Here is a 13330-nt window from a genome sequence, read left to right on the forward strand (position 1 = left end):
CATATCCTCCCACTCTTGACTTAAAATGTTACACATAGTATCAAAAACATATCTCTGCATTGGTGCCTCCCACTGCCGAAAGGTGGCCATAATATCTTGCACACTATACTGGGGGCCATTCGTGATCCACCTTCGGGCTTGAAGATCCAGCACTTCCCGTTCCTCCGGACCTGGGAGCTGACTATGAGTTTGTCTACGAGGAGGAACAGGGGTCATTTGAAATGTCCCAAAGAGGGGGGACAAAAGGCCAGAAATGGTATCGATCATTCGCCTCCGAGCGGAGGGAGAATTCGTCATTAGGACAGGAGACAGAATATTAGGCGGGGCAGAAGAGGGAGTAACATTTACGAAGGGAGCCGAAGGTAAGGGAGAGCTCGGTAATACCGGAGAAAGCTGTGGTGGGGGTGCAGGAATCAATTGAGGAGCGACAGGTGGGACAACAGGCGGAACAGGCGGAACAGGCGGGGCAGGTACTAATAATAAAGGAGCATTCGCGCCGGGGGCAGGCGGTAATCCAAAAGGTACATTAGCTCCCTGCGCATAAGGCGGGGGTAATCTCAACAGATGGGACATTAAAGGATCCTCCTCAGGGTCCATATTTTTCTCCGGAGGGGAAGTTGGCAACACTGGATAACATTTATCTACCGCCATACGATGTTGCCTATCTGAGACCTCAATCGCATGATCGGGTTAATTATTTTTAAACTGTTGCGCAGCTTGTAAAATAGACATATCCCTCATATCTCTTTTAGCTTGTTTTATTTCTTTCTGTTTGGCCTCCTTACGCCATAAGCGAAAAGAGTCAAACATAGCCGGCCGGGCTTTTCGCTTAAACAAAGTGTTCTCCAAATTATCTAAAATATTGAGCTCAAAACTGCCGTTCTGTGGCCATCGTAAAACACCATCTTTCCTGGTATAGCGAACCCATGCCTCATTAAAAGCTATGGGGCCAATACCATGTTTAGAATATACTTCATAAGTGGGAGTTCCTGCCGGAGGAATTGGACAAGAGTCCTCCAGTCGGAAAGCCCTATCGCGATTACAACAAAACCATCTTCCAAACTTACTGAAACCAGGCATCGCTACCACAATAGTTTCTTTACAAACTTCAAGGGGTTAATTAGTCACTTTATAGTACAAAAACTGCACTCAACCCTCGGTTTCGGCTTTTGCAAAAGTCGAACAAAGACAAAACAAAGACAAAGGAGTGGCCACTATACTTAACTTATCCAGATGTTCTCGTACGCCAACAGAGGTCCGTCTGATGTCTCGCAATACCAATTACCAAGGGAGCCAAAGCGTGGTCGCAGTCAGGGCAGCAGGTCTTTGCAGCCGTTGGAAGGGAGAAGCCACACGGTAAAAACCTTTGGTCCACTTACGACATGCAGGGGTCGATCAAGTGGTGCGCGTCCTCCGGAATTTCTTCGCGGGGCTCCTCACGATCCTCGGGCTGGACCCACGACCTCTGAAGCGATCTCAGCTGTGCCTCCAATTGAAGTACCGGGCTTTTTAAGCCTGGCGGCGCAGGGTACGCCTGAAATCTTCTTAGTTCGCCTTCCAAATTACAGAGACACGGAACACTCTGCTGGGCATAGGAACTTTTGTTTATTAGCTGCAGCTAGGTACAGTTGTCCTAGAAGTACATCAGTGGTAGGTTCTCAGGAGACTGCCACTTCAATCCGTGGCTCACAGTCTTTTGTAGCGCTTGAATCCCCTAAAGCAACAACCCCCTCAATGTGCAATAAAAATACAAATCATCCACAAGAAAACATTCTTTGTACAAGATACAGGATAATGGGTAATAGAAATTCCTTCCCTACGGTCGTGTTCTCTACCCGACCCTATAGGTCAGGTGGCATAGCCATTCCTTGGTTAAATTAATTTACGACAGCACGTGTTTGCGCGTGGAAAGATGGTGATTCGTAAAACAACTGTAGAGGCCGAGAACGGGCACCAAGGGTCAAAGAGATGCTTATCTCGGGGATTAGTTGCTTCGAGCCGGGTCTCAGAATGGATTTAGCTCGGGGAAACAGGAAGGGTCGTGTAATATGTGCAACAGTAAAGTTTGTAAAGAAACGTTACAGAGGGTGAAAGTGCCTGAGTGAGGGCAACAGCGCAATGGTGTTACAAGGAAAGATGGGGCCGTATTTGAATTTCCTCACCCCAGGATACAATATTCACAACTTCAAACACCTTTTCAAGCAAAATTGAACACGCTACATAATGTAAAACATCATTAACGACATAATGCGGCAACACCGCAACCATCATGTTTCCATCCACACGATCAACATCATATCTCACTTGGAAGTACAAGTCAAGTGTCCTCACGGGCTCCAGAGCTGCGGTCACTTGGAGCACAGCTATGGTCACCAGATGTCTCCATGCCACTGTGGACCACGTTTTCAACCCAGACTTCTAATTTTACAAGACAAGGGCTCCTTTTGTCTTCAAATCAAAGACACAAAAAGATGAACACGTCCTCCTTGTGATACTCCTTGGGCATTTCACATGGAGCGTCAGCGTCAATCACAAACACATCACAGCTGGCAGGAAATTCAATAAAGTATTGCTCCTTAACTTAAATACTAAAGATTACTCATGTTTCCCTGTAATAGAAAAATATTAAGATAATAAAATATTAACAGCACTGGGTGAAATAGTCTCCTAAAACAAGAAGCAATACGTAGAGAATACACCTAACACCCAGTGTACTGAAACCCTGCATGCCAGAAAAAGGACAAGAAAAACTCATACTATGCACCCAGTAAGGGTAATACTAAGCGTGTGCAGGAATGACCTCGAGAGGAGATCTGAATATTGTGCACTGTCAAAAAAACCATGACCAACACTAGACACCTTAGGAAAGGTAAAACGTGCACAGCAGTGAAGGCATAAGACATGTAATGTGATGTCCATGTACGGACGCACCTCGACTGGAGGTCAACTGATATGCACTTTAAGGTGGGAAATAAATCCAAAACACACCTCGCTTAGAGGTCATTAGTGCATAAGTGAGTGGGACCACAGTCCACGCAACACCTCGTATACATGAGGAGAGACACTGTACACTCTAACAATGGGCGAAAACAACGCAAAAAACACCACGTGTGAGGAAAGAAACGTTGTGCACTAGTGAGGTAAAATAAACAAAACAAGCAGTAAAGACACCTCGTAAGGAGGTAAATATTGTGTACCCCCGTGCTGTGACCAAAAAGCCTCACGACACCCTATGTATAATGACAACGTAAGAGGTTGCACCTCGATTGGCGGTCAATGTGTATGCACATGAGAAAAGTGAGACCCAAAAGACACACCTCACGGAGAGGTCAAGAGACATCGTGCATTGAAGAATAGGGTGAAACAGTGTACATGGAACAAAACCCTTTAAACTGTAAAAAAAATGTAGACCTTCAAAATTGACATATCAATACAGAACAATGAGGCACTGAACATGGAGCTAACAGATACAGACTTGCCAACATTGAACTCCATGTATAAAAACAGACAAGCAGTAGGAATAAATTCCATTCATTATACCACAGTGCAGAGAAAACAGCTCCGTAGCACTAGTGTACTGTTAATAGAGCTACAAAAAGACTGAGAACTTAGCATACGTCTCTGAACAGGTTCAACATTTCACCATCAAACTAGATCTGTAATAGGGAAGTGATTCAAGACCTATACAACACAATGTGTAAAACAGGCTTAACCAGGGTGGTGAGCGATCCCTCACCCGAGTAGTGTGAACGGAACACTCCCCAAATTGCACACCCAGATATCAAACCTGTAAAGAAAACAGTCATGAATAGTAACATGTAGACCCTGTAAAGCCCAAAAAAAAATTGCAATGGCACATCAGATGGAGAAATGTCATTAGTGTTGGAGAAAATGTCAAAACTGCAGAAAAAGATTAAATTCAAAACGAATATGTGACATACGAAACTGCAGCGTGTGAAGTCCGAAATTACACAGGTAGAATCTCGCTCGAGGAATCCCTTCAATTTTGACGAAAAGTACAGTTTGTAGATGGACAGTAACAGCATACGTACGTTAATAGATACATGTGACGAATGAAAGGGGAAAGCACGGTGTCGGCAACACAGCTGACAGTCTTGTGGAGTACGCAAAAATGAAGCGATGAGGACGTACACCTTGCGTTGTCCCCAGATGACATTGAGTTTCACTAGAACTTTATTGAATAAACAAAACTTGGTTGGCAAAGCAGGCTGGATAAAGCAGACGTAACCCCAGATGGCTCCCGGCACGTCTGTGGATACGAAATGCCAATGAAGCACTGCGACCATGAGAGCACCATGACCGGAGGAGTCTAGAGGCAACAGCACATCATCACAATGCAGGTGAGACACCGCGCGCCGTTGCGAGCTCGTGTCCCAACAACTTCAAATTTGAAAGCGGCGGTTGACACTGCAAACCTCAGGTCAAAAAAAAATGACCAAAAATCAAAGTTAAAAAACAATGATAAGTCTCACCTGACATTGCCCATGGTAGTACTGCAGTAGTATTGCCCTTAACAAGCGCTGCCACCCAACAACAGACAGCCAACCAAAATGAGGGGAAACTCTTACAACAGTAGCTTGTCCTGAGACTCTGAGCTAAATCCAGAACTCTCCGTCATCCACAGCAAACGAATGACTTTTGAGCATGACGAGTGTAGGGTCTCTATACCTGTAGTATGAGAGGACAAACTGGACCAAATAAATGGACGTTGGTAAGAGGGTATCCCCAATCCTAGTGTTGACTTGAGGCACTGTAGACATTTGTTGTATCGTAGGAACATCTGTACAACGTAGGCAGCATTGAGATAGGCTGTAGGAACAGCATGAACAGACTATTTGGGACGCTGTAGGAACAGCAATAACAGACCTTTTGAGATTCTGTGGAGACTACATCACACGAAGCATAGATGAACATAAAATGTTCATTAGAATGACGTAGATGGGTGACCCACCCACTACAAAAACATGGGACATGAACCCATAAGAACCATGTAGATGGGACTAGCACCCACTACAAACACATGGAACTCATATCCATTAGAACTAAGTAGATGAGTCTGACATCCACTACAAAAACATGGGACTAAACTCATTAGAACAAGGTAGGTGGGACTAACACCCACTACCAACACATGGGACTCGTACCCAAAAGAACGAGGTAGTTGGGATTAACACCCACTACAAACACATGAGACTTGTACCCATTAGAACGAGGTAGGTGGGATTAACACCCACTACAAACACATGGGACTTGTACCCATAAGAACGAGGTAGGTGGGACTAACACCCACTACAAACACATGGGACTTGTACCCATTAGAACGAGGTAGATGGGACTAACACCCACTACAAACACATGGGACTTGTACCCATAAGAACGAGGTAGATGGGACTAACACCCACTACAAACACATGGGACTTGTACCCATTAGAACGAGGTAGGTGGGACTAACACCCACTACAAACACATGGGACTTGTACCCATTAGAACGAGGTAGGTGGGATTAACACCCACTACAAACACATGGGACTTGTACCCATTAGAACGAGGTAAGGGGGACTAACACCCACTACAAACACATGGGACTTGTACCCATAAGAACGAGGTAAGTGGGATTAACACCCACTACAAACACATGGGACTTGTACCCATTAGAACAAGGTAAGGGGGACTAACACCCACTACAAACACATGAGACTTGTACCCATAAGAACAAAGTAAGTGGGACTAACACGCACTACAAACACATGGGACTTGTACCCATTAGAACGAGGTAAGGGGGACTAACACCCACTACAAACACATGGGACTTGTACCCATAAGAACGAGGTAAGTGGGATTAACACCCACTACAAACACATGGGACTTGTACCCATTAGAACGAGGTAAGTGGGACTAACACGCACTACAAACACATGGGACTTGTACCCATAAGAACGAGGTAAGTGGGACTAACACGCACTACAAACACATGGGACTTGTACCCATTAGAACGAGGTAAGTGGGACTAACACGCACTACAAACACATGGGACTTGTACCCATTAGAACGAGGTAAGTGGGACTAACACGCACTACACACACATGGGACTTGTACCCATTAGAACGAGGTAAGGGGGACTAACACCCACTACAAACACATGAGACTTGTACCCATTAGAACGAGGTAAGGGGGACTAACACCCACTACAAACATATGAGACTTGTACCCATAAGAACGAGGTAAGTGGGACTAACACCCACTACAAACACATGAGACTTGTACCCATTAGAACGAGGTAAGTGGGACTAACACGCACTACAAACACATGGGACTTGTACCCATAAGAACGAGGTAAGTGGGACTAACACCCACTACAAACACATGAGACTTGTACCCATTAGAACGAGGTAAGTGGGACTAACACCCACTACAAACACATGAGACTTGTACCCATTAGAACGAGGTAAGAGGGACTAACACGCACTACAAACACATGGGACTTGTACCCATAAGAACGAGGTAAGTGGGACTAACACCCACTACAAACACATGAGACTTGTACCCATTAGAACGAGGTAAGTGGGACTAACACCCCCTACAAACACATGAGACTTGTACCCATTAGAACGAGGTAAGTGGGACTAACACGCACTACAAACACATGGGACTTGTACCCATAAGAGACAACATGGGACTTGAACTCATTAGAAACGCGTGTGCAGAGGTTGAAAAAGTGAAGACACAAACCACAAAAATGGGACTAATACCCCTTTGAACATAAGTGAGAGCACTGCACAATTAGGCACTCATGTCTTGCATAGACAAAACCATTAACAATAATGGGGCAAAAATAAATGTGAGTACCTCACCAAATTTTTTAAACCAACATATGTGTGTAACAAACTTCAACACCACGACCCAAGAGTCTATGTAAATGCGATGCGGTGTGCATGTCACCATAGATTAGCAGGAGATTGCCTGTAAATATCAAAGGAATTGCATGCAGTGTAATACTACATTTGGCTGAGAGCCGTAAAAAAAAAACATAGCACAGTCAATTCATTAATTACCATTTTGCATGAAAACATGGTCTCAACACAAGAATGTCATTTAGAAAACGTCTAATCTTACACGCTAGACTTGTAGTTTGGCAATAAATACATTTTCCCTTAAACTAAAGCATCTGTGGCAGCCTGAATAAAACAATTTAAAAGCACGTACCCTGCAGTGACATTCAAGCAAAGTATCCACGACATGACGAGTTTTCTCCATGGTTCTGTAACACCACACCAAACCATTCCTTTGATCAACAGAAAAGCAGTCCACTTTGATACATCGACGTACCCGGTCTCCTTCTGTGTCATTTACAACTTTAAGCAGGTCTAGGATCAACACTTGTCATGCTTACAAAACGTCCGATGAATGCCACAGCGGAGATCCAGCATCTGGTCTGCGGGTGAAAAAAATGGCAGTCTTAACTGCAGAGCACACCACGAAAACCACAACGTAGATTGTCAGCTGCGCGCTGAAGAAAAACAAAGATGGTGGCACGCTGTCAGTACCGCGCCGGGTGGCTTGCGGTAAAAGCGTGCTCTCCAACATTGCACAGCAGCAGGAAAGATGGTGGCACGCTGTCAGTACCGCGCCGGGTGGCTTGCGGTAAAAGCGTGCTCTCCAACATTGCACAGCAGCAGGAAAGATAGTGGCACGCTGTCAGTACCACGCCGGCTGGATTACGGTAAAAGCGTGCTCTCCAACATTGCACAGCAGCAGGAAAGATGGTGGCACGCTGTCAGTACCACGCCGGCTGGATTACGGTAAAAGCGTGCTCTCCAACATTGCACAGCAGCAGGAAAGATGGTGGCACGCTGTCAGTACCACGCCGGCTGGCTTGCGGCTCTCCAACGTTGCACAGCAGCAGGCTGTGGCGCGAAGAGGAATGTCGTCACAGAAAATCCGTGGCACGGAGAAGGACGAAGGTAGGTGTGCACGTGCTATTTATGACTCGCCCCTCCGTTTTTAAAAGAGAACAAAACGGATCAACTGGCACTGTCGGCGAAAAAGCTCAAAAACACCAAACAATAAAATACAACATATGTCTCACCTCAAACGTCCAATGCGCAGACATCATGTCAATATCCTTATGAAGTTGCCTCCAATGTAGCAAGACTTGCCAAGCAAACACTACCAAACACTCCTTGCCAGGATTAAGATCACAATGTGTAGAATAGTACCTTCGAACGCCCACACCATATGGAAATGATGATTGATCCCTTTGTGTTTGTTAGAGGTAATCAAAACACACTTTGCAGTTTACAAAGATGATAAAATGTCTATGAGAATCACGATGTGCGCAGCGTCGACAAAATCAGAGTTACCATCTAGAACAGCAAAGATGAAGTGGCTTACTTTATTTGAAGGCGCAATCCTTGTTGATGAGGCCACGTGAGACAGAGTGCTGCACGCTTGAGTAGGATGTGATGGACAATGGTGGAGTGCTGAGGGTCACACAAGCTGTCACAGAAACTGGAAAAGACAAGAAGTACAAGCAGTGGCGTAGCTAGAGCTTGTGGCGCCCGGGGCTATCCCTCAGATTGCCGCCCCGGTGGGGGGGGAGAAGAAAGGACAGCACGCACTTGTAAGAGGTCCGAGAGACACGTAGTATCGCCGCTAATAGTTACCTCGATCATGCAAGTTACATGCACATACATGACACGGTCCAAGGCTACACAGTTGAATACACCAGTGACCGGCAGTACAAAGGAGGACGCACAGACTGCATGATCTATCTGGGACTCAGAAAAACCACATGCGACATCTATCAGAAAGCTGCGTGAACGATTACCTGGTAATCACCTCAGCACAATGTAAACATGCACATACATGACACTGTTCGGGGATCCGTCATTTACAGCTGACAATAAATGACCAAACATCATGGTCCCCCCCATTAAAGCAGTGGGGACGTGCACAAACGTGATGTGCTCTGAGGACCCAGAGCCAACTTAACAGTGTTGAAGCCTGTAATTATTTATCTTTCAAAAACAGAAATTATTCACAGGGAATGACTCACTGTGTGCCCTTAGAACTAAACTCAGCACAAAGGGGTCAGTCAGCTCCACAACCTTGCCAACACAGACCAGATACAAAGCCCGCTCTGGTGGCCCAATGGCAACAACCAGGGATCACGCCCTGTCATTACTTCTAAGCAGCAGCAACCAACTCCCTGGGACCCAAAGCCAGCTTGTAATAGTGCATCTCTCCTTCAGAGCAGCCTCAGCACACACATGGTGCACAGCCTACCCAGGGGGCCCAAAGCTAAAATACAGGGAGTGGAGACACATTGTCATCACAATACTTAAACACAGCTGTAGGGGCCATGGGAATATGTGCAACCCCATCCAGGGACTCCGTGAATAATCAGAAGACACAAGAAACATTACATTTTTCTGCAAGTTTGTTTTCACATTACTTTCATGGTAACCAACAGTGTTAAAAGTCAGCAAAAACAGTAAAATCATAATAACGTGTCTAGTATGGAACGCCAAGGCTGTGTAACACACGTCCCTGTAACACACGTCTTCAGCTGCCTCCCAGACCCGAATGTAGGCATGACAGAACCAAGGTCTGGAGAAAAGTAACCACTTAAAAGAAGTCCGAATATGAAGTAAGTTATGTGTACTTTTACGCATGTGTGTTTCAAAATGTCCACGGCTCAATTATTGGACAGTGGTAGCTTGCTACTACTGGTATCGCTCTACTCACAGACATCCGGGAATAAAGCCCTTCATCAGATCCCTTACGCATTTCAAAAGGTTCATAACCTTAGTGGACACAGACCTGGATGCGCCTAGACAACTGCTGACTAACTGGAGCAATCACACTGGCAACCTGCGATCACAACTGGAGCTCTCGTAACCTAGGCCCTGGTGCCCTGGGATCAGAGAATACCAGGTTCTTCTCTTGTATCTTGTATCTCAATCTTTTGTGTTCCTTTCCTCTCACAAGCCAAAATGCTTAAGGTAAATAGCTCACACAACATTCAACTCTCTCTAGAACTCTAGGCTCTACAGATTAATGCATTATTTAGGAAGAGAGAGTAGAAAGGCTTGCCTGTGCTCGCAGGTAAATGTATCAATGAGAGAATGGAAGCAGAGAGGTCAGTTTATCCCTGCTATTTCCTGAGCAGAATTACAAGAACACATCAACATAAGGGCAGGATACAGACTGACATTTACCCAGAGACAGGTGCAATAACCCACATGTCTAACTGGCGCTAACAGCACAGCCACCACTTGCTCAGATGAAGACTTATTCCACACTCAGCGCTTATAGTACAAGTATCACTCATATGTCACAGATAGCAAAAGTACTACTTACGTGCCACAGTGACCACAGCTATCATCCCATGTCAAAGGCAGCTGATTAGTACCATTCATCTGATCAATCCCTTGCTCTTCTGGTTAATTTCTTACTCAGTACAAACAGCAAATCTATCCTTTAAGGTTTTTGTCAGCAGAGCTACTCTCACCAGACAACAGAGCATTCCCAGACAAGTTACAGGGAGCAAAGCTATGCCTTAATAGCAGCTGAGCTATCCCTGGATCGGTGATTGTCCTTCTGACAACCTGTCTGCACGGTGTCTAAGCAACTAGGGAACAGGGAACCAGTGAACAAGAGGGGTTCGGGAACTAATGCTTGCAGGATGGCGTTTGGAGAAAGAGAGCCTCTCATACTTTAGTGGGACAGGTAAAACAAAGGAACCGGGAGACGCAATAGATAGGCCTTGGAGACAGAGAGACCTCAATATTGAGCGGCTTTAGGCTGGGAAACATCAGGCAGAGTAGTAATGGAAGGCTAGAACAAGAGAACAGAGACAATGAAAGCAAGAGACAGGCCAGTTCCAACTACAATGATACAGGCAAATAAGAACCTGGGGTGGAATGTTTGAATTTGAACCTAGACGAGGAACAATGCACACCAAAGGAGAAACATACAATCCACAAATATTGCACTAGAATGACTCTTACATCAACCACCTGTGTCATTTAGAAGGGCACATGGCATTACTTTCAAACAACACTACCATAGCTGACACTAATTAGGGGGAAGGATTCAAGGCCCTAACCTCCACTGTGAACCACATGCAGAACCCCCAAACACACTCAACATTAACACAGGTTAGGCTGGAAAGTGTCAAGAGTCTCTCCTCCCCCCCAACTCCCTTTATAGAACAGCTCTATGAGGATAACCAATGTCTTCCAAGCCAGCCACCCACATTAATGTGATTCAGTTCCTCTAATGGAAAACCTCTGATGGATGAATTACAAACGCAGACGGATGTCTGCATAAAGTGCCGAGGCCAAGTAATTGGCTGACTCTGAACCATATCTGGCAGGTCAACATAACAGAACTGCTGCTACACATGCTAAACCTCTTCTCTGTGTGTTTGGAAACGTTGCATACCAGCCGTCCATACTGTCCCTATGCTGTGTGTGAATACCAGCCGTCCATACTGTCCCTATGCTGTGTGTGAATACCAGCCGTCCATACTGTCCCTATGCTGTTTGTGAATTAGCGAAGCTTTAAGAGACCGTTCCACTTAAAAAAAAAAAGAAATCAAAATGACTGTCCTTGTCAATTTTTTTTTTTATATTTAGCTGCTTACAATTGTGTTTCCATTATTTTTTAATAAAATTTCCCAAATTAAGCTTGAATATTGACGTTCAAACAGTTTGAATCAAACTTCTATGTAGGTACACCAGGAATACACTGTTGTATGTATCAAGTCCGCATCATCTAGGGCTGTTAGGGCACAGCCTGTCACCATTTCACATAATTATATTAAAAAGTAACGAAGAAAGCCTTTGTGTGCAAGGATAAACGTTTCCTGTCTCTGTCCCCATTTCTCTCACAAGAGGAACCTAATAGACAAGAACTGCGCCGGGGCTTACCTGTTTGAATGAAGCTCCCCTCACGCTACATTCCACAAACAGTGCTCCAGGTTTAAATGTTCCGTCCTCGCAAGCACCAGGAGACCCCAAGCCAAGGCACCCCAAGCTCCGCTGCACAGCGCCGTCCACAGGAAGCGCAAGCACTACTTTGTGTCCCGACCCGGACCAGACCCTAGGCGGCGCGCACAATGAACCCGGACGCCTCCGCCCAGCGTGCAGTCAACCTTGCAGAAGCTCGTGCGACGTCACGGGCCTATGCTAGGTGGTGGTGGCGGCATGCGTACGCTGCAGGCAGCAGTTGCAAGCAGCAGGTGGCGGTGCGCATGCGCTCGTACTTCAAACAGGGCCGCGTGCGTGTAACAGTAGTGTCAATTTCCCCAAATAAATTATAAAGGCCGCCGCAACGGGCCACCAGTGCTGCGCGACCGCCACCCCAAAAATAGTGCCGCCTGGGGCGGACCGCCCCCCTCTTAGCTACGCCCCTGGAATCAGATGAGTGAGATGGGGCGTGAGAAGATGGGATGAAATGGGAAAAAGGAGGGTGGGGACGGGAGATGCAATGGTGACTGAAGTGTAATGGATGGAATGTAAGTGGATGGAAAGAGATGGGAGAATGGTGGGATGAAATGCAATGGGATAGGGGATGGGAAAGTAAAAGGGATGGGGTGGTCTTTGGGATGGGCTATGATGCGAGGTGATGTGATGAGGAGAGGGTAGGTGGGGTTGGGGATTGATCTTGTAGCGTTCGGATGGGATGGATTGAGAAGATGGTGAGGTGGGATTTGATGCAAATGGGATGGGGTGGGGTGAGATGTGAGGGAAGAAATTAGATGTGAGGGAAAGGGATGAGATGGGCATGGTGGGGGTTTGGTTTGATGGGACAGGGTAGGGTTGTGGTATAGGGTGGGACAGGAAGGAGTGGGCCAGGGTAAAATGAGGTGTGATGAGAAGGCAGGGTACAGTGCTGCATGGTAATTGTTACTTCAATGCTGCACACTGGAGAACTGAATGTCAGCCTTGGATACATGGAGAATGTGAGAAAGGACAATTGTAAGAGCACTTTTCAAAAACTTCAAATAAATAAGAGTTATTGGCACCTGAAGCATTACTACAATAACAGTAAATTGGATTTTTTTTCAAATTAAATAACATATTCTATAATTACTCACAGAGTGCTCTGGCTATCAACCTTGAAAGGATGAAAGGTTAAGATCCACTTTACTGCGATTCAAACTTCTGACCTGCAGGTAAAACTAGAGGTCTTAACTTGCTGGGCCTTCTTGCTGGCTGCTGACGTATTACCACTCCTCCACCCACTCCTTCAGCATCGTAGTGCAGTGTGTGCACATTTTGAACCATAACTAATCAGTCCG

The sequence above is a fragment of the Triturus cristatus genome, chromosome 8 (assembly GCF_964204655.1).
Source record: "Triturus cristatus chromosome 8, aTriCri1.1, whole genome shotgun sequence".
Classification (NCBI taxonomy): Eukaryota; Metazoa; Chordata; class Amphibia; order Caudata; family Salamandridae; genus Triturus; species Triturus cristatus.